At 41.8% G+C, this 22395-nt stretch overlaps 1 long non-coding RNA gene across 1 annotated transcript in view; it reads left to right on the forward strand.

Moving 5' to 3' along the window:
* Positions 1-1504: 1504 nt before the first annotated feature.
* Positions 1505-22395, forward strand: part of LOC121346934 — a 30970-nt gene continuing 10079 nt past the window's right edge. Inside the window, exons 1-3 of the long non-coding RNA XR_005954145.1 lie at positions 1505-1956; positions 20716-20844; positions 21784-21926. This is a non-coding gene — a long non-coding RNA (uncharacterized LOC121346934). The remainder of the gene's footprint in view (positions 1957-20715; positions 20845-21783; positions 21927-22395) is intronic.

Raw genomic sequence — 22395 nt, forward strand, 5'->3', positions numbered from 1 at the left:
TCTGCGCCCGCCGGGGGTCCCGGAGGCAGCGCCGCCGCCCGCTCGGGGCTCCCTCTGGCGATGGCGGCCGCCGCTGCCCTGAGCCCCCGCCCGGCAGCCCCAGGCGCCCGGCCCGCTCCGCTCGCTGCCCGCCGGGTTTGTCTCCTCTCAGCCCAGCTGCACCTAATGGAGTCCGGGCCGGGACGTCACAGGAAATTCCTGCACTGCCCCCTACACACACTTCCGCCGCCCGGGGCCGCGGTGGGCACGGCCCCACGGCTGCCGGGGGGCGGTGGCGGGGCGGCCCCCGGCGGGGACGGGGACGCCCCAACGGCAGCGCGCGGCGCCTGAGGGGGCCCTGGGCGTCGTGCCCGAGGGGCCCCCGGGGGTCCCGGGCATGTGCCCGGTGTGTGCCCGCGCTTGGGCTGCGAGAGGGGCGAGGGTGGTCCCGCAGGAGGTGCGGTGGGTGCCCGCTGCCCCGACGTGTCCCGGTGGGACCGGCCGTCCCTGGGACACCGTGCAGGTGACCGGGTGATTTCCGGCCTCAGGTGGTTTCCTGATGCAGTTTGGACGGGGAGAAATGGGTGCAAAATGAAAGAGGGGGAAATTAGGTTGGGTGTGTGGAAGAAATGCTTTTATGTGAGAGTGATGAGACACTGGAGCAGGTTGCACAGGGAGGTTTGGGTGCCCCGGCCCTGGTGGTGTTCAAAGGCAGGTTGGATGGGCTTTGAGCGAGCTGGTCCAGTGGAAGGTGTCCCATCCCATGGCAGGGGTGTTTGGAATGAGATGGTCTTTAAGGTCCCTTCTAACCATGATCCTATGATTCTGCATTTGGGGGTTTGTAAAAAAGGAAGGTGAAGTCGCATCCTGGTGTTGCACAGGTTGGTCACTGGAAGGTTTGAGACCTGCTGACGGTCTTGTCTCTTGTAGTCACTGCATGCATGGGCATGGAAAAAGGGGGGAAATCTACAGCAGTTTTGCTGTAGATCTCACAGGAATGTTGAGAGTTGGGGCACATTTGTCAGGACAGGCTGTCAGAAGACTGTGGGAATTTTAAGGGTCCCCGTCTCTGCCCTGTGGTCTCTCTCTGCTAACCCTCCTGTGTGGTGGAAGGCAAACTCAAATCCTGAGCCAAACCTCTGGTCAAAAGTCATGAGATGAGTGAAATCTTGGTCTTTAAAAATAGCATCTTGAAATAATATGTTTTATGTTATTTGGTTTAGAGCCTAGAATTTTTATCTTTGGTATGCTCGAACTTTTCTCCAAAACCCAAAGGGAAATAACAAAACTCTTTTTTCCTCATTGAAAGCTGAGGTTAATGTCTAAACATCTTCCCCTTCAGAAGCTGAGGTTTTAGGAGTACTGGCTTAGGTTAAACTAGTAAGTTTGAACAACAGTGCTTTGTTTTGAGTGGAACTTTGGAAAAGTCCAGCTGAGGGAAACCACAGGCCCAAGACCAGTGGAGAACTCCATGGAGGGACAAAATGCATGAAAGGAGTGAAACCAGAGAAGGAGATGAGACCTCATGGAAGCCTGGCCAGCTGAAGTAGATACCTTGGCCCTGTTTGGAGGCTGCAGAAGATATTTGGCTGATAACAGCTAAAGCACTCTTACATCAGAGGGAGAGGTTGGAAAGGGCTTCGTCCCTGACCTTTGCCCAGGTGTGGCTGTAGGGTTAAATTCAACATCAGTCTTGCAGAGAGGGGAATGTTGATTTTGTGTTTTTAGCTCACCAACCATTGCTGGAGAACACAAGGCTTGTGTTTTAGTCACTTCACTGCTAAATATACTCTCATTTCCATTGTTCTGTGTTTTCAGCATTCTTGACTTCTTTCTTGGTCTTCCCCAGATGCCATCACTGCATCCATAATTCAAAGACTTGGGTAAAGATGACAGGAACAGTTGCAGAGAGCAGCACAGACCCTGTGAAGGCACCTAAAAGTGAACTTTAAAGATCAAGACTAGGTTTTCACGAAGGTAAAGTTGCTCATCACTTTCCTGCCCTGTGCCTCAGTGCCCAGGGGAAAGGGATGGTAAAAACCCCTTCCCACCATCTGTTCCTGTTGTCCTTTGTCACCTACGCCTTTCCTAGTTGCAGAGGTGGTTTTTACTTCTCCTAGACTTGCTCTAGTCACCAGGAGGGGATCTTGGAAGACAGGTCTGGGTCTGGCACAGTCACAGGAAAAAGAGAATTGTGAAAGGGGTAATGGCACCATGCTTTGTCAGTTTTTCATCAGCTAAGCCCTGATTTGGATCTGATTCTATTCTGCAGCCAAATGAGAGAGGGCAAATTTAATAAACCCAATAAGTGTGCAGCTTTTTGAGCAATTAGAGAATCTACTGGTAAATACAAAACATGTCTCACTTGTGACAGATGACTCTATTACAATAACAGAAGTATGAGTTCATCCTATTCAGGCATCTTTAAAGTTTCCCAAAAGTAGAGAATTAATGCCCCAATTCAGCTATAAAAAATGACAAACTTATAAACACCCAGAAGATGAATTTTGAAGAGAAATTTTGGCAACCTTAAATACAGTTGTAGTACCAGCCATGTTACTGAAGCAGAGTTTCAATACATAAGTGTGCAGAATATGTAAAATTCTGACTATATTGTATTTCAGACAACTACCTATTGTATAGTTCCACATCTCTAATAGAAAAAATGTTGCAGAAATACTTCTTATTTATTGTGATAGTTTAGAAAACCAAAGAGACCAATCACTCCCTGTCAAAAACAATAAATGAAATTACCAGTGTAGAATATTTTTAACTAATATTACTCTTAAGTGTAAGAATTGGGACATTCCAGACTAAATACAGATGCTTGAGAAGCAAGAAACACTTCCATTTTCTTGGTCTGGAGAGTCAGAAAAAACAACCATTAAATTTATTGTTTATGAGCTGGCTAGAACTAATAAACTTTGGCTAATTTAGGTCTTTTTTTTTTTTTTACTTTTTTTCCCCACCATTTTGTTTTAGAGGAGGATGGAGCACATAGTCCAGATCTGAATAATAGGAAGGAACTCTCATTAAGGGCCTGGGTTATTTGATAATAACCATGTGAGGCTGCTTCGGCAGAGCTGTAATACTACAAAATATTGGAGAAAATCCTCGAGAGATGGATTAGCAGTCAAAGCTGAATGCTGAAGGTAGTTAATTGTTTGATTCCCTATCAGGTGTGTATACTTTCCCTTTTCTTCTGCATCAAATTTGAGGTTACTGGAAACAAACCAACTAACAACAAAGAACAAAGGAAGAAAGAATAATTTAGAACAATCACATTTTCCACAGTACCAGCTAAATAAGTGCTTGAACAGGCACCTGGATATGCTTGCCACTTCCAAAAAATGAGATAAGGATGAAAGATAAGCACCTTCCTTAAACAGCATTTTTAGAAATCATTCAGCAGATAGTAAGCATATTACACTGGTGTGAGATTCTTCATCACTTCATGCAGAGGAGGATGGTCGGTATTTTAGTGGAGGAGTGGAATATGGAAAGCCAAAACTTGGCTGGAATTGCAACTGAAGGACGTGAAGGGCAACATAAAGAGCTTCTACAGGTGATTTGGCAGCAAAAGGAAGACAAGTGAATATGTGGGCCTGCTGCAGGACTGGGTGATTAAACTGGCCATAAAGGTCAAGGAAAAAGAAGAGACCTCTTTCATCTTGGGCTTTGCTGGGAAAAAGCCCTTTCCCATCTCCCAATCTCCTGTGGCTGATGGCAGGGTTTGGGCAGAGGAGGGAAATTCCCCACAGAATATCCACTCTGTCACAGTGGGCATATACAAGTCCACTGGACCACATGATCAACACTTATTTGAGTGTTGAGAGCTGGCCAGTTAATTTTTGTGCTCACACCCTGTGACATTGGAAAGTCTGTGGCATTTAAAGACTGCAGGTGACTGAACAAAGGCTAATGTTACATGTTTTAGTTCAGTTGTGTCTGACCCAGTGTCACTGACTTTGGGCTTAGTGAGTACAGGGGAAGCAGAGGATGTCGTTCAAGCTTGTCTTTGTGAGGGCTTTTGCTGGACTTCTCAATAACCTTATAACTGTGGAGATGTGGGTGAGGTGGGCAGACCCTGGGTGTGGAAAACTGGCTGTACCCCCAGGCTTGTGTGTCATTGGTTTGAAGTCTTGTCTGATGCCCCATTAGGAGGGGTCAGGGATCAATACTGGAGCGAGTCTTGTTTGACAAGGTCACCGTGCAGGGGTGGTACAGAGTGCACCCTCAGCAAGTTTTCAGCTGCTCCCCTTGCCAAGCTGGGGATGCACAGGAGGCCACCAGTCAGAGCAGGCTTGCCAAGCTGCAGGAGAGGGCCAGTGAGAACCTCGAGTTGGTCAACAGAGACAAGGGCAAAGTCCTGAATGTGGGACAGGCTGCAGGATGCTACAGGCTGAGAACCAGCTGGCTTGGAAGTAGCCCAGCGGAAAAGGGCCTGGCCATCCTGGTGGACAAAAGAAATTCCTCATGGGATTTCAACACCTGCAGGGCTGCGTTCTCCATATAGCCAGCAGACAGGAGCTCTGTGTGCAGCACTGGTGAGGCCACACTGCATACACACTGTCTAGTTTGGGAACAGCCAGTTCGGCAGAGGCTGCTGAGGCTGTAAGGGGCTGAAGCACTTGCTGTGTGAGGAAGTGGGTTTGGCCACAGCAGGATCTAATTACAATGTGCACCTTCCCAAAGAGAATTATAGGGAAGATGGCACAAGGCTTCTCTCTGAGATAGTCACCAACAGGATGAGAGATAAAAGTGAGAAGCTGCAGCCAGAGATATTCCAATTGTGTGTAAGAAAACAAAAGTTCAAAGTGAGAGTGGTCAAGTAGCATTTTCCCTGAGTGGCTGTGGATTTTTCCATCCTTGGAAACAAAACTAGAGAGGAAAAGACTTTGAGCAACTTAGTTTATCAATCATTGAAGATAGCTGTGGAGAGAGCAGGAGGTTGAAACAGTGACCTTCAAAATATCTTGCCCAACTTTAATTTTGCTGTGATTATAAATATACTTTCTACAAGACTATCCTTGTGTTGGTGGGGAACAGTATTGGTGACTGGATAATTGTCATGTCTCAGGGGTTACTGATATTATATCCCAAAGCTTCAGTACAGCCATCATGTTGCTTTGTAGCTGAGCTTGCATAGTGAGGATAAGGGCAGTAGTGCTATTGTTGCAACCTAATTAAATATTAGGTAATCACACAGTGTCTTCTGTCCACCAAATTCATGTGCATACACTGATGTTGACCTCTGCACTCTCCTGGGTAAGCACAGCGTGCTGTGGTCACAAAAATAAATGTCACAAAGTGCCAGGGATCCCATGTGGTACAGAATGTCCTGTTTGATACAGGGTGTGTTGTATCATTACATGGTCAGTGCAGTTTCTCATAGGAAGTGCATACATGGCATGGATTTCCCTGTATTTCCGTTGCCATAGGTGTCTATCTGGATGTGCAGAATGTATTGGGAGAGCTCAGGCTTTTCTGTAAGGACAGATAAAATGTGCATGTTCAAGGGGTGTGCTGCCAGATCGGTACTTACTGTGGAAGTTCTCTGAGCAAGACAATATTGCATATGCTGTGAACCTGACATGTCAGACTTGCTATGCATGCAGGATCTGTCTGTCTGGGACTATTCTAGATATCACCTTGCAGAATCTGTCTGTGTATCCTCTGATGGATCAGGCTTTTTCAGATGTATTTAGAAGTCAGGTGTGGCCAGGATTTGAAAAGGCAGTAGGCCGCCATGTCAGTGCTGCAATGGATTGCACTGGACAGAATAACAGCGTGCTTGGATTTTTCTCTTTTTTTTCCTCTTCATCTTGATAGGTGTAAATGCTCACTCTAACACTTATGAAATCCCCTTCTGACCACTGTGTGCAGCAGGAGCTGGCAGATATTCCACAGAAAAGCCAATCACTGATTTTATTCCATGGAGGATTCCAAGCTTCTTGTTTCTTGTGGTCTGTGTTCTTTAATATCGGCGTGTTGATTTCATGTCCAGGTCTCAGATGGGTTTTCAGTGTTTTTATGTGAGATTAGATTTGTCCTGCTGTTGTTGCAGTTACTTTACTTTTCCTACTTGAGGACTGCTCCCCTGCCTTTTATTTTGTGCTGGCTCTCAAGGTAATTGTTATTTCAGGCTTGTTAATTGTGTCTGCCAACTCCCACATAGCTCCTAGAGCCTAACCCTGAGTGGGATGGCACACCACCTTCTATTGCCTATCCTTGGAACTAGGACCTGTCTCTCCCAGAATGACATGTACACTTGGCCTTTCTCTAGGCAACTGCAATGTGCTCTCACACCTGGAACTAAACAGTCAAGACCAGGCATGCAGACTGTAGTATCTCATATCCACTCTGGAATGGGCAGAGGGGAAACTATTACGTAATCACCAGAAGATTACATCTTAACATTAGGCTTGTGAATAGCTCCTTGGAGCCCTGGGATTACTTACTAATTTTTTCCCCTTCTTAATCAGAAATATATGGTGTTCCAAGCCCGTGTTTAAAAAAGCAAGTGAACCAGACCCTCCTTACTCTGGGCAAGAGATTAAAGGCTAGTGTCACAAGAATGTCACTGCACTATCTAAGTGCCCCTTATTTTAAGGGAAATCATTAGTTTTTCTTGTAACTGTACCTTTACTTAAAATACAACTTCCTGTGCAAGCTCCTCCTCCCTTGTTGGTGAGTAGCATTTACATGAGAAATAAAGAGCCACAAAATTAGAGAAAATATTCCTTTTTGTGGCTCCATAGATTTATATAGTAAAAAGTCTTCACCACTTCATCTAATGTTTTCTGGTACATCAGCTCTGGCTCTTACTCTCAGACTTAAGACCTTAGGAAGTTTCAAATACCTACTCTGATAAAGAACTCAAGGCATCAGCACTAGTCCAGCACAAAAATACTTTTTCTGCATGCTTGAAAGAGGGTGTTGTTCCAGGACTAGACTGGCCTGAGATGCAGGAGTGGGCAAGAGCATTGCATGGTACTGAAGACTGATCACTCAGGCTTTCAGGAGGATGCTCATGCAAGGCACAAGTTCTGTCTGAGGCTAACACCAGGCAGTGAGGTGTTAAATCCGTGTGATCCAATAACTTATAAACATCACATTTTGATTTCCAGAAGAATTTCTTCAGATCCTTTTCCAAAGGCTCTTAGTATCAGAGAGTTCAGTTTTTTTTGTCTTTGACTAGTGTATTTGGGTCTTTTGTACTAAATCAACCTGATTTCTCCAATTGAAAATGTAACATTCACCAAATTTTCTGTAACATTTGGGGTTATTTGAAGAGGGTACAATCTGTGGAATGTAGGCAGAGATAATTTTTTACTGAAACGTATTTGGAGCAACTAATATACCTTATTTCAGTCGTTGCCTCATAAATGGTATAATAATTTCAAATACATGTGGATTAAACCTTTATGCTTTTGTGGCTTCTCTCTTAAAGAAGAGTGCCAAGATGGTTTCTGAAGCATGGTGTGGTAGGTAGGATTTACTGATGTGCATTTGGCTGCATTACTCATCACCAGTTGGACTAATGGGCACGACACCCTAGATATTGTCATTCCTATTTTTATCCAGCAGGACACGTTGATACAATAGACACAACTACATCTGTAGAATTTCCAAGGTAGTTCCTCATTTTCTATAAATACCAACGCCTTCTTTGTCAGTAACTCCGATTTAATCGCGCTTCTTCGGAGCGCCACGTCTGAGAGAGGAGTGTGTCCTGCTGGATACTGGCATTAGTAGGGAAGTAGTTCCAGCTGGAAGGAGGAAAGGGGAGTTTTGTAAAATTAGCATCAAAGGCTGGGTCTTTTAAATATTTCAGTGCATGCATAGACATACTTCTGTGGGCAGCACTGTTTACTGTGTTTTCACAGTTGGAACCTGGTTTTATAGATTATAACAAATCTGTCACCTCGGAGTAACTAATTATATTGCACACTATGGCCTTTCAAAACCTCACAAATGCATCTTGAAATGAGCTCAAGCTTTCTGTCCTGAAAGACAAAGACTCCTCTCCCTGAAGCTAAAAGAATACCCATGTGTTGTTAGGAGTCCCCTGCCAAGGATGTGCAGTGCCAAAGACACAGCTGAACAGAACTAATTTCATTTTGCCAGGAGCATTGACACAAATGCAAAGTAGGTAACTTGATAAATCTGCTTTGCTGTTGTTGTAACAACAGTGTTAGCAGGAAAACATTGATAGAACTTTCTTTTTGAAAAACATAGTTCATGGCATTAATGTAGCCTGACTTTGTACATCTCCAAGTTAAGCAGGTGGCCTAGCTATTTTCCTGGGCTTCCTCTGGAGAGGTGGAGGCAGCCATGAAGGTGATTCATCCCAGATCCTTATCATAGGATGGGATGTGTCGCTTTTGGTGTCTTGCAGTGACACTGTGGGAGCCTAGCCCAGCTGCATTAGAGCATCACTAACTTGTAGGTGAGTAGAGTTAAAAGAGCTGAATTCTGGCCTACATTCTACCACTGTGATTGTAAATTTGGAAATTCAAAGTGTCACATTGGCTGAGAGATGTCAGTGTGCCACTGACAGCTGCAGTGAGCTGTGGCAGTGGAGCACTCACTCCCGTGTTACTGGAGGCCAGCCTGTGGCTCGTGGATTGTGGAGCTGTGCCATCACATCCCTTCTTGGTGATCTGTCGTCATCTGTCCTCAAGGTCTTAATGGCTCCTAAACCCAGCTGTGGGAGGAAACCAGCCAGCCAGGCATGTTCAGGCCAGTGCTGACAGGTCACCTGAAGAAGCAGAAGGTCTCCAGGGATGTTAGCAGGAAGGATCCAGGATGACCTTTGGGGATCTCTGAGGGTCTAGACCTACCACATCTTACCTTGAAGCTGCTCCCAGGGCTCTCCATCCTCTTGATTCTTCAGGGTACGTGTCTTGTGACCCCTGGGCCTAACCAGAGCCTGTGTGCAGTTCCTTGGATGGTAAAGGGTAGTCACTGATGCTTAATTAGTTTTGTTACTTTAAAAATATGCACACTGTTAAAATTATTATGGAAATATTAATCAGATGGACAAAAAGCAAGGTGAAAGCTTAAAAACATTTTCCTGATTAAGTGCAGTAAGCATTCTGTGTATACAGTTTCTCTCCCCACCATCTCTCATCCTTTGTAAAAATAAGGAAGAAATACAAGTAATCCATCTTGAAAATAAAGCCTTTTCAACAAAACTCTAAAATAGACACTTTTGTTCACTAAGCCCATTCATTTTTCCTATTAATTTTTATATTTTATAGGGTCAGTTACCCCATAACACATACTTGCATGCCACCTCAACAGTATTTTGATAGTATTATTCAACACTGAGAAGAGACTTACCATCATCTACTTCATTGTTAAAAAGGTTTTAACATGCAGTTATCCTAAAATATCTTGTATAACCACATTATGACTTCCCTGAAATCTTGTGAGTTATTTGATGCTAAAACACCCTTAATCTGTCTTCTACACAGGACTAATATATTACTCTACATCTTACTTTTATAATGTATTAAATATTTGTGTTTTATCAATATTGTTAACAAAATATTGATAATTAAATACATTGCAAATATTATGTGAATAATAAGACTATGCTACTTCACATATGTTTGAAAGTTTGTCTTAGGAATAGCAATTTTAGCTATGTCTTTCAACAGCTTTAATGGTCTTTATCATTTTATCTATATAACACAAATACCTATAAACATTAATTTAAATTATAAATAATTTAATATATAAAAATATATATAAACCCTATGGATATTCAGTCTGGAGTTTTTTGACTAGAAGACAGTAAATTGAGGCAGATTGAGATTGTCAACAACTGCTTCCATGACTTGGCTTTTGAAACAAGGCTTGATGAATAATATTGCATAGTTATTGCACTATCAAGCATTTTCAAAAAATAATTAAAGTAGTAATTTTTTTTAATGAAACCGTCTAGAATGCTCAACCTGCTGAATTTTACATTGGACCTTTGTATTCCCTAGGGAGTAACACTAGCAGTCTTTCAAAAGGGAGCATTTTCAGGGGCAAGGCAATATAAAATCTCTGAGACAGGGAAATTTTGCTGCTTGGATAAACATAATCAAAAATAGAATAGTAGAAATCATGTCTTCTGTGGTGTTCAACCTGTGCTGACTTATGCTTTTTGTTTCTTTATCACAGTTTCTATATCAGACTGATACCAGTCTTCTCATTTCTAAAGATGTTTTTGTTAAGGGTTTTCAAGTTCACCTATCATTTTCATTTATCATTACATTGGATTTCTCTTTGTCCAGATCAGGCTGAAAATTTTTCTTTCAGTTTTCTCCAAGGTTTTCATAGGGAGGAAGGAGGATTGTTCTGAGTGACACTGGCACGCAAATAAATAACACTGAAACTTGGAAGAGTGTTAATTAAGAATTATTATAACCTGACTGACCTGACTTGGCATCATGGTATCTTGCCAGACTGGCTCTTTATTCTTACGCGTGTCTGATTTGTGTTTGTGGTGTCAAGCTAATGAGCTCATGGAATTGTTTGGCCTAATCCTGCTCTCTTTACACTGCAGAAGCTTTCTGTGAGGAAGAACAAGGAATATCAAAATGAGGTTCACTGGGTATGACTCATGGTGATCAGTCCAAGTAGTATTTGGTATAGACTGCTATTTTAGTGAATTCAGGTAGATGACAAATTTGGGCTATTGTTTGTTTACCTACATGAGATTTACATTGTTTCAAGACTGGCTTACACCTGTGTGTAAGCTCTATTGGCTTCAGTGCACATTTTTTGTGATTCTTACCTATGTGGGGCCACATAGGGTCCACTGAAACAAATTAGAATGTGTTTAAATATGTAATTAATCAATAATAATATAACACTCAATTTGCTGTGACTTCTGATCACATTGCCATCATTTTAGCTCTGCAGGAGAAGAGCAATCTGGGTGGTTGTGAACAAGAAGGACTGGAATCTTAGCGAGGTCTCTGAGTTAAAAGAGAAGCAGATCTTATCTTTATATCCATTTATGCTACATAGACATCAGAAGGCTGTTTCTTAGAGTCTTTGAAGTGAGATGGCTCTAACAATTGTGCTGTTCCTCATTCCCATTCCCAGAGGGACCCTGGGCTGTGGGCTGGGGCTGTGGAAGATGCAGGTGTCCCCCCTCAGCCCTCCTTCCCTGTGCTCATTATCCGGGGTGGAGCGCCCCAGTGACACACCTCTGCAGCATCTTGTTTTGGAGTTCCTTGGTAGGAGTGCTGTGCTGAGCTGTGCAGCCATATCCTGCATTTAACTATAGGGTTCCATGAGTAATAATTCAGGCAGTTCAACCAAAGTTATTCAGAATATGTAGCACAGGTGATGCAATTACCGAACACACGCTGTGGGACCCCACTCTGTGGCCAGTTCTGCATTCAGTAATTGTCAGTGTGGTTTAACATGTGACCAGCACATTCTCAATATGTTTTGTCACACTGTCCTTTTTTGGCATCTCCTTTTTTTCATGAATTTTTGTAATATTTCAAGAAGAATGCCTCGATTATTCCCTCTGTTTCCTGAGGTATGCAGTAGTAGCTACAGTCTGACATTACATTACACTACATTATTTACAGTATATAAATGCAATGTCTTTAATGTCCATGTACCAGCAATCCCAGCAGGTCCAGGCAAAGTGAACCCTACTTTTGTAGTTATTTAGTTTGAATTTAAGTCTGTCCATGCCCCTGCAAGCTTACAGTTTAGAAAGAGGAGACAAAATGGAAAGGTAACATGGACAGAACAGGTTGAATAGGGGGGATTTCCCTCCCTCAGTAGGTTTATTCTTAATGTTGGCATCAGTCTTTCAAACTATTGGAAGGGAAATTATTGCTGAGAAGTGATGGGAATGGGACAGGAAAGACAAATAGTGGCACAGCAGTGTAAAGAGAAAAAGCAGAAAGAATGCATTTGACTCAGAGAAGCTTTTGGTGACTGACTTCATAGAAATAATACAATAGAAAGTGGAGAAAAAGTCCATGGTCAAATCACATGAGGAGTCAGTCCAAAATTTCCAAATAGGTCGCTGATGTTTGCTGGCAGCTTTTAACTTCAGCTGGAAGAAAAGAGCCTCTTTTCTCCACAATCCAGAATTAATCTGTAATGCTTTTCTCCTCCAACTCAAGTGACTTGTGTTAAGAGGGCAGCTTTGGGACAAGGACCTTGGACCGAGTCCTGTTTGGGTACAGTGGAAGATTTCCAGCTGTATTTTAAAGCACCATTCACCTCTTGTGTCTGAACTGTTAATTTGCAGTGGGGTCACTCCCAGCTTCCACTACTGCTAGGACATTAATGGTCTAAATAACTGCACCTGCTATGTTAATGAAAGTGTGCAGAAAAGCTCAAGTAATTTAGAAAATTATGTATTGTGTTGGGGTGCCAAGAAGGACAGAAAGGTACAAGTGGCAAGAAGTTGGTCAAAAGAAATGGGGATTTCAGATCACTTGCTGTATTATTGCCACAGTGTTAGCAGTGCTGCTAATGCTTTCAGTATTTTACTGACTGTATTCAGCTTTGTAGTTGAATGTGTTGCAGAGTGGGAGGGCTTTTTGACTAAGAGGCATTGGAATAATCTTTATTTTAAAGAAATCCTTCTTATTATTTTGCTGGCAGGTTTTTAAGATTGTGAGATTTGTTCTTTAGGCATCTTTGGATCAAAAAATCACAGAACAGAACTTTAAACAATCCATTCCTTGCTCCAGTCTGCAAACATGAATCATACCAATATGATTCCTGATAAATGTTTGTCTAACCTGTTTTTGAAGTCTTTTGCAGCCTCCTCAAGCAATCTATTGAAGTCCTTATTATGCCTACTGGTAAAAGAAGCCATTTCTAATGTCTAGTCTAAAACTCCCACCTGCAGTTCACACCCATTACTTCTTATCATGCCATGCTGGGCATGAAGAACAGCTTAATTCTCTTCCTCTCTGCATCCATCTTTTATGTATTAGATAATGCTTGCATTCTCCTGCATGTGCCTTTTTCTGTGCAGCTGGACTTGGATGAATATAGATTTAAAGAGAAAAAAAAAAAGAAAAAAATCACATTTCTGGCTGAGACAGTCATTTTAGCTGCTCAGGCAGCAAGTGGCTGAAATGGAGGAGTTAGAAAATGCTGGGCAGGGCAGGGTGATTTGCTTAAGGCAATCTGAGGCCCTAAACATAGTGCATGAGAGAGAGGCTGGTGCCTGCCATGTGTTGCACATCTCTCATGACAGTGCCTGCTTGGCATTTCTGTCTCACCTGCCCATGTCTCAGCCTGCATCTCTCACCTGAACTGTGGCCAGGAACTGTAGGTGCTTCTGTGGAGCCTGATTTTCAGGGATTAGGTCAGTGCTTCCATTTTTATTTGTCTCCGTTTTTGAAGATGGATAAGAAGAAGTAGGGAATGAGAAATGTGGCAGCTGGTAGCTGACCCACGCTCCTTAATTCAGCCCTCAAATGTCATACTCCAAGATACAGGAGATATCCATGAAATACCTTCCTCCTTCTTCACATCTTACAGGTCCTGGCAAAGATCCCCAAAACTCTGCTGTCCAGAATTATCCCAAACATTAATCCCTGAGTGCTCTTAGCATCTCTTCCAGACCAATAGCATGGGTATGACAGAGGCTTCCCAAGTATCCTGCAGACATTCCCAGGCACTTAGGAGCACCAGTCCTTTGGCTGTCTACTCTGTCTTCTCCCAAGTGTCCCAGCCATGCCAGCCTTTTCTCATGGATCATTTGGATCATCTGTATGGTGATACAGTTTCTAAAATTTCACTTTCACTTGGTGCTTGGTTTACCTGGTGCTGCCCATGCTTTGGGTGCATGGAGCAGCTCTCCAGGTGTGAGACACACACGTGGGTGGGTGAAATCCTCATCTCATGGGGATTTTGGGAGGTGAACAGCACTTTGCTCCTTTGGGGCTGACAGCTGAACAAAGACACTGAGCAGTGTGCATGATTTAAAGCTGTTATTTGCAAATCTGAATAGTTACTGGGGTCACATTTTCTTTTTTCTCTGACTTTTAAATTAAGAAAACTCACGTTCTTCTGCTAGTTGTGTGATTCTGAGAGCTGGGACCTGAAGCATAAGGCTATAATGCTATTTATAATTCCAAAATATTTACAGTGAATGGGATTCTTATGAAGTGGAGAGGAAATAATTGTTTCTCATGTCACTTAATTTTTGAAAGGGAAAGCCTATGGAAATTTTTCCTCAAGTCCATGAAGTCTAGAATTGCCTCATTCCACTCCAGTAGTGAACTTCAGAAATGTGCAGTATGGCAAAATCTTACTTGTAGGCTAAATTTGAGAGAGAAATCTCCATTTTGCTACATTTTCTAAAAGAACACAGTTTGTATTAACTCTGATTTTTTTTATTTTTTTTTTTTTTTTTAATTGATTGTTCCATTTTCTCATCTTGGAATGGGAGTGGGTATTGACATTACAGGTATAGGAGTTGGTATTATTTGTGATGATATGAATCCCAATTGAAATGAACCTGGAAAAGTCCCCCAAGCATTTTCTGTTGATAACTGTGACACCCAGTGGTTATTTAAAGAAGTATAAAAATGTCGTACAGTAGGATTGCAGCAAACCTAAAGGCTGCACAAAATACTGAGGTTTATGTAATAAATGTGTGCTTTTAGAGTAGTAAATGTAGTTGGCAATGTGTTCAGATACTAAATTTAAGCTGCTTTAGGAGCTGTGAGGCTTTAATCCATTATGTTTTTGTTTTGTCATATTTAAAACATACACATACACACACATATAAATATATTTATGTATTTACTTGTTCAAAGCTTTTTAATTGTGAGGCTGAGTTTATAACTCTGGTGAAACACTAACAAAGAGTAGCTATGAAGTATAAAATGGCTTTTAATTTAAAATGGCGAGAAGCTGGCTCAGAAGAAGTCTGGCAGATAAAGGAACCTTGTTTCCTCTCCTTTGTTTGTCACTGACTCATTGTGTGGCTTAGAACAAATTGCTTGTGTGCATGGCTGATAAGTGCTTCAGTCTGTTCATAAAGGTGCAAGGTGTAATTAGTACTAATCTAGGTGGCATTCACCTCCAACCATTCATGCCAGAGTCAAGAATGATTAAGTTACATGCTGTGTATAATGTCTCATATTTATATTCCAAAGCATAATATTACTTTATGAGCTGTGTTTTATTACAGGGCACTGAATACAGATTTACTCCCATATACCTGGTAAATGAGAAATTAAACCCTATTGTTTAGGGATCACTGACCATTACATATTTACTCTTGGTGGCATGTTTAAAATAAAGGAATGCCATTAAAATTCAGAATATCAGTGCAGTGGACCAAGCAGCAGGTGCCCATTATAAACAGATTACAATATCTATTGTTTGGGAATGTCTCAGGGAACTGCTGAAGCTTTTTCTTACAGGTAGGAAGAGTTACACAGCAAAAAGGGCAATGTCAGAAGGCATCCCCTTATAAGCCAGGAGATTAGACAGAGCTGCAAAGTCACTTGCTGCCTAAGGCCCTGTTTTGGCTGCATCAGCTGTGGTTATACTGCGTGCCTCAGCAGTGCTCTTCAGCTCCCCAAGTGTGTGCCTTTGTCTTCATCCAGAACTGGGGTGACATCCGTATTCCCACCCTTTATTCATCTCTACCCTACCCAGTTTTCTTGCAGGGAAACTGCAGCCAGAAGGGGAGAAATGAGACATTCTGGCAAGTCCAGCCATATCAGGGTGAGGAGAGAACCAAGACACACACACACAGAAACACAAGCTGAATGGCTGTGCTACAGCATCACTTTGCAAGAACATCAATATTATCTATTTCACGCTATTTTTTTATTTTTATGATCATTAGTGTTTCATATTTAATAGGATCACATGAAATATCGAATTGTCATAAGATCCTTAAATGCTGAATTCAGGATAAAAATACCTTAAAACGACTGCACATGTTGGAGCTTAACTTGTTTATCATAAAAAAAGCAGGGTTTGGATATTATTACTTGGAATTCTGTAACATTTAGTAGTCCTTGTTTCACACCTGCTGCCCAGTCTTTACAAGGACACAAAAAGATGGAAACAGAAGAGTGAAAATGAAGTAATGCTTGATAAATTGCAGTGTTTATTCTGTTGCTAACAGATTGTCACCCGTTGATGTTAAGTGCAGGATGAAGAGTGCTTTTATCTTCCAGCTTCTGATAAGAACAAATGTATGTGATAAAATGTTCTAACAGAGGAATATATCCTGGTGCTTACTGATATATGAGCATATATATACCCTCAGTCCTGGTTTAGTCTCCAGGAGATGGTGAACAGACCTTTTGCTCTTTAACCTAATCCTGAAATACGAATATGCAGAAAATTGGTGTCCCTCCACTGTGTATTCTGTACTCAAATGACTTGAATTCTTGAATTCTGGCTCTGGGTCATTGATGCCTACTCTTGGTTTGGTTTTTTGAACTATACATAGCTCATTTCAATCCTTCCACTAAGGAAGGATTTGGCTAATTGGTTGTGTTGGGTTTTAGTGTTAAAAAGTTTGGTTTTATTCCTCAAAGACTGGACAAATCATGTTAGAAACCAGTTTGTCTTCTGCTTTGTTTATGGCATGTTTTGCTAGCCAGCATAAACAAAGCCTAGGGCAATTTGCCATCCTATTCTAGACAGGATGTCCAACAAATGGAGTAAGTGCAAAGTCTTCTGTTTACACTGTGAACTGAGTTTAGAGTTTTTTGCTTCCCAGTTCTGGATTCTTTATCCCAAAAGTGATTTCTTATCCTGTGAGGAGAAAACTACAACTCACAGTGCACAAATCTGCATTTTTAGGTAAAAGATATGTAGTAGGTAGAAGAAATGTGTCCCAGTACTTGGATTACAGGAAAAAGAGTATGCTGAGAGAAGAAAGAATTCTGCCATGTATGTTGGTGTTCACCTTAGTTTCTGTGTTGGGAAGAGCATACTTGAAAGACATGAGGAGTGATGTGCTTTATCCCTTCCCACACACTGGGCTTGGCATGCCCTGGAAGAGTCTCCCAGTAATTGTTATTTATGGCTGTGGTGCAGCACTCCAGTGGCTCATGAAGTGTCTCTGGTGTCTCACTGAAATGGAATGTTTCAGATACAGACATGAATATCATAAAAGACACTTTTCCCAATAAAGCTGCACCCCTGCTGATTAGGCAGTGCCCTGAGGTCTTGTGATAATAAGATCTGACTTAAACCTCCACACTCATCCCTCTGCACACCTCCCTTCTATGTCAACGCAGCTCTTCCAGCACTCAAGTTCATTTCAACTGTTAAAATTTGTCTCCTCACTCTCAAGAGCATCGAGGTCTGGCTCTTTGCAAGTGGTGGCTGCTAGACATACACATTAATTTATTAATTTCAGGGAGAAAACAAGACAAGGGGAGAAAGAAGAGAGCTTAGGAGTGGAAAAGGAGCAAGAAGTGGCTGCAGGAGCAGCCCCACAGCCTGGTGGTAGCAGGGTGAGCCACAGTGCTCTGTCAGGAGATCAAAACAAGTGGATCCACCCTCATAATCTTCTTCTTGCACAACCCCTGGCATGGCTGCGTGTGGCTGTGTTTCACACTAAAAAGAGGTGAATAAAGGACAGACCTCTGACTTAAACAACATTTAGAGGAGATAGAAGTGAATTTTTAGACTGTCCCTGAGCCAGTTTACTGAGTAAACTGACAAGTATAAAGGATGTAGTAAGCAAGTTGGTTTTGTATCAGGGTGCAACTAATTTAATAGTTACCAGACCAAACTCCTGCCTTCTGGTGTTTTGAATTCTGAGGTATGAAAATGAAATGTGTGAAGTACAAAATAGGATTTCTAGATGGTGGGAGTGAGCAAGATTTTATTAAGGATGTTTGTTTAAATACTGCTACAGCAGATGTAATACAGATCATAACATCTCACTAAGTCACAGGAGTTCAAGAGTTGAAAATGGCCATTTAAAACTTGTGTGTATAAATAAGTGTCAGGGAAACTGAATAAATTCTTTTCTCTTGAAGTTGAAAAACCTTCTCAGACACTATAAATGACAGAAATTTCATCTTATTCACCAGTAAGCCTTTCCAGAGCAGTCAGTGACTCACAGATTCAATGTCAGTCCTAAAAGCCTTCCAACCTGAGGAGAATATGAAATGATGAAGCATCCTCTGCTGCACATCTGCTTGAAGTACAGCATAATGCTGTTTTAGCACCCGTGATTTCAGCAACACAGGCACCAGTCTCAAGTCACTGAACACCCCTGTTGTGGCAAGACAGGACTGTCCCTTTTCTGTGGAGTTTTTTGCTTAGGTTTGGTTTTTTGGGTTGGTTTTTTTTTTGTTTGTTTTTTTTCCATCTTCTAGCACAGATAGCCAGGGGAGGAAGTAACTGACTGATTGATTACTTGTGACTACTGAATGAAGGCACCTTTAAAGAAATGTCTTTGAGCTAAGGCAGACAAAGTCATCACTTGATAGCCTGTTGATTTGCAGAAGGAAATCACTTAAATAGATATTCTTCCTGGAAAAGTCCTGTCTGCTGCTTTGCAGAAGTTCAGATGGAGCGCTGTGCTTTGCTTCATCATCACTTACATTGTGTAGTATTCCTGTAAGAGTGTGAAGAACGGGCAAGAGACCAACAGAGAAATCTTCAAAAGTTAGTGATATAATATCTTGGCCATTGATTACAGCAGGATTCAACCCAGCTGTGCTGGAAATGTGCTCTGTTAGTTTGGACAAGCAATTGCACCCATTGTCACCTCATGGCCTTATTTGACTTAGGACAGAAGGTTGACTATTAGTTTAAGACAATCTGAGACTGTACTGCTGCCAAAGGGACACTCCTCCACCTCTTACATCAGACCAGGCACCCACATGACCATACAATAAACTGATCCATCTGAAAACCAGCCTGGGGTGGGGGGAAAGATGGAGACTTTTTTAAGTCAGAAAGTTAAGCAAGAAGGTAGAAGGTTGCTGGGGCTTATGAAACGGGTGGAGTGGCAACACGGATCTAGGGGGATGGAGAGGTGAGACCACCACCTCTGAGGCAGTGGGATTCAGCAGGTGAGTCTCATTTGAAGTCCCTTTAGCATGCAGTGTGGCCCAAGAAGGTTTGCTCTGGAGAGAGAAGCAGGTTGTGCTGCCTCAGCATTCAGCTGAGTGTGTTGGAGAGGCTGTACTTCAGGTTAGCTCTGGGCTTGTCCCTGTAGGAGCCTGCTGTACTGGGTGTGCTCCTGGAGTGTGTCCCTTCCACTTTAGTTGATAACACAAACTTGTGTAGATGCGTGTGTACCTGGGGACACCACTGGTACTCATGTTTTTTGAGATGTTGAGATGCTCCCATCATATGGAAGTATTTAGTCTGTTTAAACTCTCCTGTTTGGGGGTGAGAGGCAGGAATATAGCAGAGCTGGTGTTGAGCAAGAAAAGAGAGACCACAGGGATGTAGTCTGGTTTTATCCCCACAAGAAACTGAGTCTTCTCTGTGTTTCTGGTTTGAAGCAAAGGAGGTGTGCCAAGGCTGAAGCTCAGCTCTCTGTGTGGCTCCTGTTGGCCATGGTGCACTCAATGTTTTTCCTCTTTGTGGTCGTTCCCAGCATAGAGCTCTGCTCTTCTCAGCTCCTGGGTGCTTCACCAAAGCAGTCTGTGAACTCACACTCTCGTTTAAATGTGCCTTTTTGAACAGCATCCTTAATTTGCCCTTTGGGGGTGCTTTGTGCAGTTCAGTGTGTTTAATCACTTACTCATATTTTTCATGGGTCACTCTGGTAGTAAAAGACAGCAGGGGGCACCAAATCTGCATAATTCTGTTAAAATTCCAACATTTAGGTCCGTGCTGATAAAATTTAAGTTATTAGGCATACTTTCAGTTTAACAGTTATTATGCATACCTTCAATTTAACATCTGTAATTTCGTTCTAGCACCAATAGTTTCTAAGATACCTCCTTGCTTCTCAAGAGTTGCAGTGCTGGAAGTTGGGGTTGAATTTCCACAAAAGTATACATTTGGGCCAGCAGCAGATTTTCTCCTGCCTGTTGTCATCCCATTTCCTTCCCTACTTAGTGCTGTAGGCTCCGGAATTCATGCCCAGGAAGATACTCTCTCTAATACTTAATTCAGGAAGCTGTTTGTATTTGCTGAATTGGATTAACTGAAGGCTTTGCTTTTCAGCTCCAAAGTATCCTGATATTTGCATTGTGAAAAGATTTTGTGCTGAAATCAGTGTTGGACTATCTAAAGGATTTATCCTTCTCAATGCAAAATGTTTTCAAGCCTAGATTAACCTATGTAGCTGCCTCTGTTCTTTTGGAGAAGCTGGAACTTGACTGTCTTACAGGTTTTTTAAGAAAAAATCCTCTGCAAAATTAAAATGAAATGCAAAATATATTCTCTAATGGTTCTTTGAGAATTGATTTAAAAGTAATCTGTGAGCATGGATCTGATTCAAAAGCCTTCCTAAATTGATTGGTTCGCACTCATGAGACAGCTATGGGTACCCTCAAAGAAGCAAACCCTATTATTTATGTATATAACACACAAGTATTATTTGTACTTTGGAAGTGCTTCAGGGTTGGATCCTCATTTGATAACATACAAAAAAAAGTAATATTGCAGTTTGACAGACACTTTTAGAAATCTATTAATTGTGAGCTACTGGTAGTGTACTTCTGTAGTGCACTCAAGCCTTGCTGAGATGGTCATCACATGATTTTTTTTTCTGCCCTGCATGCCCAGTCTTGGATTTCTATTCTCCTAAATTTAAAATCCTGCTTTGAAAAATCAGACCATTAAGAGAGAGAAAGAGTCATGCAACTAAGAAGAGAACCTAGGTCTGAGATTTGACTGCTCATCCTGTAGCTTCTGGTAAGTCATTTTAGTGTCAGATTCATAAAATAATTTGGTTATTTGAATTGTAAGTTCAGCTGGGTAGCTGCATGCCTAAATAAGTAACATTTCCAGACTTTTTTATCTACTTTAAATGTAATCACTCATTGGATAAAACAGGCAAACAACAGACCTGCTAAGCTTTCCTGAACAGCATGTTCTTACAGGCAGTTGCTATTGTTTCAGTCAGCAGGAAAAGAACATCTTGTCAGATGACCAAGACTCAGGTGAGAGCAAATAATGTGCATATTAACAGCTTGGTAAGTGTCTAACAGCACCTGTCCTGCTCTGTGCTGGACTGATGGCACATGCTCCACTGAGCTGTGCATGCACAGTCTGTCCAGGTTTTTGGAATTCAGTGACTTGGGCAGATCTGAAATGTTAAAAGCGGGAGCTAGAAGTGTGATTTCCTCCAAGGAGATACAACTGAATTACTCTTCATGATTGGTTTACTGAGCATTTTCTCTATGGGTTCACAAATCTTTATTTTTGATTTTGCGGTTTCACAGGCCTTACAACATTATTGTGAAGAGAAGTACATTAAATATTGGGAAGAGTACTAGGCATTTTCTCTTTGGGTTCACAAATCTTGTATTTTTGATTTTGCGGTTTCACAGATTCGCTGACCTTACAACATTATTGTGAAGAGAAGTACATTAAATATTGGGAAGAGTACTAATACTGCCATAATGGGGATTGCATAAATATCTTGTGTAGGTAGACTCTACATTGCCATTGATTTCTTTGGAGAAAATTTACACCCCTGAACTTTTTGCTTCTCACAGTAGCAAGTTAAAATAATGATTTCAAACCCATGTTTTACAGTCATCTGTCAAAAACTGTGTGAGACTATAAATAATAGATTTGGATGGTTCCTTAATCATCTGTTGGATTGCTGTGTTTTTTGTGTCTCCATAGTTCTTAAACCTTGTCAGCTTGAACATCTCTGGAAGCATCCAAGGTCAGGCTGGATGGGCCTTTGAACAACTGGATGAAGCAGAAGATATCCCTGGATCCATGTGCATGACAGATCTGAAGCTGGGTTATGGAAGCATGGTTTGGTTGGCATTTTTACATTACCATTAATGTCATGTAGGGAACATGAAAGTTTAGTGATGTATTCTCACTTTCATTTCTTTGTAGTTTTTTTAGCTCCTAATTTAAATAACTTTTTGTAGTTTCAGACCATTACATTTTACCCTGTCTGTGGTGGATAGAGAATATTGTATTTCCACAATTACTACCATTTTACATTTACGTTTTCTTGTGTGTCTGCAGAGTTTTCTTTTGGTGGAATGAGTTCAGTTCTTTCTGGCTTATCTCCAAGGCCAATAGCTCTAATATCTCCTGATTTATCTCAAATATGTGCATGCAGACTTCAAAAGTGTAATGTCCTGAAATGTCACTTCTTCACAACTTCCGTGCTACTTTTTGGCTTATGCATCCCAGTACAATGTTTTGTGTTTTTCTGGATTGATATCATTCTGTTTGTTCCATTTGTGAAAAAACTTGCTGTTATTTTTCTGAGTG

Source organism: Onychostruthus taczanowskii, unplaced genomic scaffold, assembly GCF_017590055.1.
Source record: "Onychostruthus taczanowskii isolate IOZ18803 unplaced genomic scaffold, ASM1759005v1 scaffold87, whole genome shotgun sequence".
Classification (NCBI taxonomy): Eukaryota; Metazoa; Chordata; class Aves; order Passeriformes; family Passeridae; genus Onychostruthus; species Onychostruthus taczanowskii.